The sequence below is a fragment of the Acomys russatus genome, chromosome 5 (genome assembly GCF_903995435.1).
Source record: "Acomys russatus chromosome 5, mAcoRus1.1, whole genome shotgun sequence".
Taxonomy (NCBI): Eukaryota; Metazoa; Chordata; class Mammalia; order Rodentia; family Muridae; genus Acomys; species Acomys russatus.
Window position 1 is genome coordinate 74,425,363 of NC_067141.1, and position 5,940 is coordinate 74,431,302.

Here is a 5,940-nt window from a genome sequence, read left to right on the forward strand (position 1 = left end):
CAGTGCTTGCTTGTCATGGCTTGCTGAACTTGCTTTCTTACACAACCCAGAGTGGCACTGCTCACAGTGGGCCGTGATAAATCAGTCATTTATCAAGAATATGCCCCCTCATGAACTTGCCTACAGGCCAATCTGATGGAGATACTTTCTCAAGTGACATTCCCTTTTCCTAGCTTGTGTCAAGTTGAAAAACAAAAACAAAAAACAAAAAAAACCAATGTGCACACTGCAGCTGGGAATGAACAGAGGGCCAGGTCATAGAGCCATTCCAAACTCAAGGCTGAAGCTCTGTTTCTGGACCTGGGCCATAGCTTTGCCTCTTTTCTCTTCTGTAGGTGAAGATTCCTTTGGCAAGTACCCTGCTTTGAATCATTTAAACTGTGTGAGCCCTGGAGGAAGGGAGTCCTGCCTGGGGCTGCACGGTAAGTCCCTGAGGGCAAAGGACTCCACTCAAACCTGTGCCATGAGAAGTCCCCAGAATGTCAGTCTTCATCTCCCAGAGAAATAGTAACGCTATAAAAAGCAATGATTCTGAAAGAAACATTGTTCCATGTTCTATCTTATGAGAGACTTTGATCCAGTTGATAGCACAGGACTGTGAGCTCCTAACAAGTGGCACGGTCCAGCACTCAGGCCAGGGTGCTAGCACACCACTAGCCACCTATGATCCACTCAGCTGCTGGGGCCTCTGCAGGTGGCTCTCTCCCTCAACCTCTGTTCACTCACTTCTCTGCAAGTCACTCACGCATGGATTGCCAGAGTCCAGCAATCCGGTGAGGACGGATGAGAGAATAAATCCATGTGACACCTGGCCAGAACCTGGACCTCCAGAATATTCCAGACATGGGGGCACTAAACTCTGTCTCTCACCTCAAGGGAGATGCACCCTCTTGGCCCCAACCAGGGCCAAGAACAGGAATAATTAGCCATTCGTGCCAGCCAATGAAGTCAAGGCTAACAAGAGTGGAGTAGGTTGCTTCCTCAAATGGGCTTAGTGACAACATCCACACCCCAGGCCTAGTGAAGTGACCCCCTCCCAGTGCATGGTGCCATTGGCCTCTGGGGAGAACAGAAAGCCTGGAGTGATAAACACAAGCTCTTGTTACTCTGCTCTTCCCTTCCCTGCACCCTCTGGACCTCCCCCTCCCTGCTGACAGCTGAGGTATGGCTGGCATCCGGTTGGGGATTTGAAACCAAGGGGAGCATGTCTCTCCCCTTCAGGCTAGACACTTGCTCCCTCACTGTGTGGAACCTCTCAAAACTGGGCGTTTAGTGAGGCCAGCTCCCCAAATCAGAAGGGGTCTACAAACCAAAACAGATAGCAAACAGACCAGGTGAGCCTCTTCACGGGTCCTCAGCTGACTGGAAGTTTCCTTTGGGGCTTGGCATAGGCCAGTCCACAGAAGGAAATCAGAGTGGCCCTTCTGTGTACATGCCTACTTTGTCCCTCGATAAATGCAGCTGCACACAGGCTTCAGGAATCCTCTCCAAGCTAAACAAATGCTGGTTCGTGTTCACTAAGACAAGCTGGTCAGCATGGCCCTGAGTCTCCCAGCTCTGACTGTTCCTCAGCCGGCTGGCTCTCAGGATTAAACAACAACAAAAAAAAAAGATCTCCCAAACCCAGGACGACCCATTGGCCATGTATGGCAGTCCCATCTTCTCCTGCCTGTGAGGCTAGAATGCAGAGCTGCACACCATGGCTTCTCTTCCCGGGTGGCACCCAATTGATGGCTTGTCAGCTTCGAAAAGGTTTTCATCTCTGGAAGAAACAACGCGTGAAAAAGCAGTTCTGAAAGCAGAATTAAGAGCTTGTTAGACACGGGCCTTGGGTCAGGGTAGGTGGCCTATCTGGGGGCCTTTGAGGAGACACGCTGGGGTTCTTTTTTTTTTTAAGCCAGCCTTTCCCCCCCTGCAGTTCCTGCTTAATGAAGCCGTTGTACAAGGCCCTTGGAGAGCCCACATGCTCCAGAGTAGTACCAAGTGTCCCATTACTGTAAACGGCCTTTTATTTTTAAGCTAATGCTATATTTGGAAAGCAGTAATCCTGGGGAAATGATACTGGGACTTAATGGGGAACATATTACCTTTCATGTGTTTTTTTCATGTTTAAGGTTTCTTTGTTATTATCTGAGTAGCGAAGCTCTGCACACACTCTTGGGTAAAAAAAAAAAAAAATCAAAATAAGCCTTAAAGCAGTAATATTTTAATAAGCATCAAATGTCTTCAATGAGATAAAAGTATTATATAGTGTTTTGATATTGGGCTTTAGTTAAAACCTCATTAAAAAAAATTCTCAGATGTGCCGGGGGTGAGTGGGGATGTATTTTTAAATTCAGGTGGAAGTAAAGTTCCAGTTTGGGTCAATTATGCTAATTAAATGCCACAAATGACTGAAATTGCCAGCAAACAGACTTCTTATTTGTTGATTATGCTATTGCCATTGATCAAAACCAGCAGCTAATGACACGGGAGCCAGCAAAGGCTGGAGCCTTCGTCTGAAGGAAGCGCAAATGCTGTGCCACCTCGGTAGAGTAAGGAAACTGGGGTTTCCCCGGCACTGTCCTTCTCCTGTCAGAGGTTTGTGACAGCCACCTCCCTGAAACTCACCTTCATTTGTCAATGAATCTTGGTCCGGTTCCCAGCCTTAGCTGGGAAGCACTGAGGGGCCCAAGTTACGAAATGAAACCAAGACTTCTTCACACAAGGCCCCGCGTGCCTGCTAGAGCTGCGGGCTCTTCAGAACTGAAAGGGAAAGCCTTGAAGATTCTGCATTTGCTTGTAGAAAATGAGGAAACTGGGCGTTAGAGAGGAACTGATCTGCTCGAGGGAACACAGCAAGCTCATTGCAGAACCAAGAATAGATCCAGCGGGCGATCTCTGAGGCCCAGTCCTGGTCTCGGTCTCGTGCCTCATGCCCTTCCCTCCCTGCTGTGTGATGATACTACAGAACTTGGGCAACACACTCCACTTCCCCCCTCCTATTCTCAGCTCCCTGTTGTGACAATGTGTCCCATCTCAGTAGGTGACATAAGCACAAGCTCCAGTATTGGAATTAGGCCATGGGTAAGCATCTATCTCTTCATCTAGTGACTGAAAACGCAAGTCAGGTTTCAGCCGCGAAAACGTAATGCCGAGTTCTGGGGAGATGGCTCCCCCAGTAAAAAGCCTGCTGCTGCAAGCCTTAGGACCTGACTCCAATCCCCAGAACCCGTGTAAAACAAAACAAAAAGCCCTGTGGTGACACACAGTAATCCCAGTGCTAGGGAGGTAGAGACATGTAGATCCCTGGGCTAGCTCTTATGTGCACCAACACACACACACACACACACACACACACACACACACACACACACACACATTGCAGTTGATTCTAGAAAGATGGAACATCAAAGTGGGTATCATGTGTGGACACCACCATGCTCACATAATTTCTCGAGTCCGAGATGGTCTCAGCTGTCAGTATCTCCAGGTGAATAGCCCATTCAGAACTGTTGCTACCAGATGGAAGTGATCCAAAACCTCGGAAGGAGGGGAGGCACCCTTTGTTATGTTTCACCCAAGAGGGTCCTGAGCAGTCCTCAGCTCCCCAGTTCACAGGTGGGCTCTTCTCCTGTGAATCAGATCCACAGCTAGGCTGACTGGGGGACACACTCACGTCAGGAGTCTGGGGCTTGGCTCTCTGAGCCTCAGTTTGCTGGTGTGCAAAATGGGAGACCTTGTGTTGGAAAGCTGCAGTCAGCCTGGCTTGCCCAGGGGTGCTTGCTGAGTATCGAGGACACAGGGCAAGCAGTGCTGTCTCAGCGTGGTCCGTGGAGACAAGTCGATAATTCCTCGCCTCATATGATGCTGAGGTAAAACTTGGGAAACTGGGAACTCTCAATATACTTGCATTTTATATTTGCGTACTCATGCGTGTGTGTGTGTGTGTGTGTGTATGTGTGTGTTGCACATATATGTGTGTTCATTTGTGTACAGGGACATAGGGTGCATTGTGTATGTAGAGGTCAACATTGGCTGTCTTTTGAACCATTCTCCACCTTGCTTTGGTTTTTAGGCATATTGATTTTACTTTTATGTGACTGAGTGTTTTACCTGCATGTATGTCTGTGCACCACATGTGTGCCCACAGAGGTCAAAATGTTCCCTGGAACGGAAGTTATGGATGGTTAGGAACCACTGTGTGGGTGTTGGAACCTAACCCTGGGTTCTTCCACAAGAGCAACGAGTTCTCTTAATGGCTGAGCCATCTCTCCTGCCCTCCACCTTGATTTTGAGACAAGATCTCTCACTGACCTGGAATCACCAGTTCAGCTAGGCTTGCTGCCATCTGGCCCCAGGGATCCGCTGTCTCTGTCTCCTCCATACCAGGGACGTAGCACCACTGTGCTTGGCTTCTTTATATCAATCCTGAGCCTTGAATTCAGATCCTCTTGCTTGACTGACTGCGCTATCTCCCAACTCTATCCTCTTTTTAAAAGCAAGGTTCACTGTGGAGCCCAGGCAGGCCTTGAACTCACCACTCTTCTACCATAAATGTCTTTGACCGAGCAGGGCCAGATCAGCCATCTGCATTTGGATCGCCTCAGCATCATGACAAACCGTGGCTACCTGAGGCTGGAGGTTGGGAAAAAAGAGAGAGGCCACCTGCAGCTGGTGGAGGTCGGGGAGTCCATACAGGCCAGGGCCAGAAGTCTGAGTCTGATCCCCATTTATCGTCCAAGTGGGGCACCCAGTGACCTGTCCTCAGGAAAATTAAGGCCAGCACCCTAGGACTCGTTACAGCTGTAAGCCCTACGTGCTTGCCTCAGAGATGCTAAGAGATTTGCTGGCCACACCTCTAATAATACCCTGGCTGTGTCCATGTGGCCTTACTCTCTGCCTGGCCTGCTTCCACTACCCTCAAGGGGATAGACACAGCCCTGGCCTGGAGTAAACACACACACACACACACACACACACACACACACACACACACACACACACACACACACACCCCGCCAAGCTCATACAAACCAGACCACTCCATGCTCTCCTAGTCTACAGCCAGGAAGGCCCTGCAACAGGACCTGTGGTCCTTTGATGGCTACCAGGGAGTCTTAGGGACCCGGGAGCAAAGCCTTCTGTGCAACAGGACAACTTCCAGCACACACTTCCTGTTCAAAGCAAAACTGAGTTATCGAAATACTTAAAATGCTAAGGAAGTACACAGTGTGCCTGCCAGGCCTGGTAACACACACCCATAAGCCTGACACTTAGGAGGCTGAGGCAGGAAAATGTCAACTTTGTGCTTGGCCTGGACTCCATAGACATACCCTGAGTTAAGCAAACAAACACCAAAAAAATTAAAAATTAAAAAATGCCCGATGATGGTGGCTCGAGCCTGCAACCTCAGCACTTGGGAGACAGAGGTCAGGGTACAAGCTATAGGGCAAGAGCCTATTGCAGAACCCAGCCAGCCAACGCAGCTGTGCTGCGCTCTTCTCGGTACTTAGTACAGCTATTCTAAATATTAGCTCGCAACAACTCTGCTTACCTGGACAAGGCCCACACAAGGCCACCCAGTCCATAAGGAAGACAGAGGGCTCACGGAGCCATATCTTTACCTCTGACCTACTGGCTCTTGACAAATTCCGGGAAAGGGGAAACTACTGTCTCTCCCAGACTCACCTCCACACAGACAGCCTTGATTAATCTCGGCGGGCCACAAAACAGTATCAACAGCCATGAACCTGAGAGAGAGAGGGAGTTGTGAGGAGGGGAAGATGGGGTCTGGCAAGGCTGGTGCGGAGGTACAGAGCAAGAGTGGTTGGTATGTATTGCACAATGTGTCTAAAACCAAATTATTAAAAATGTACTCATGATACTGAAGAAAAAAATTACCATTGGAAATGACACTAAATCCAGACTTTTCTTCCATGACTCATTTCTGTGTAGTGT

The 5,940-nt window shown here is 49.0% G+C and overlaps 1 long non-coding RNA gene across 1 annotated transcript; it reads right to left on the reverse strand.

Moving 5' to 3' along the window:
- Positions 1-1,609: 1,609 nt before the first annotated feature.
- On the reverse strand, positions 1,610-2,816 carry LOC127190115 (uncharacterized). The gene is made up of 3 exons (XR_007830688.1): positions 2,611-2,816; positions 2,088-2,156; positions 1,610-1,762 (listed from the first exon to the last, which is right to left on the reverse strand). It is a non-coding gene; the product is annotated as an uncharacterized LOC127190115 (long non-coding RNA).
- Between the last annotated feature and the right edge of the window lie 3,124 nt (positions 2,817-5,940).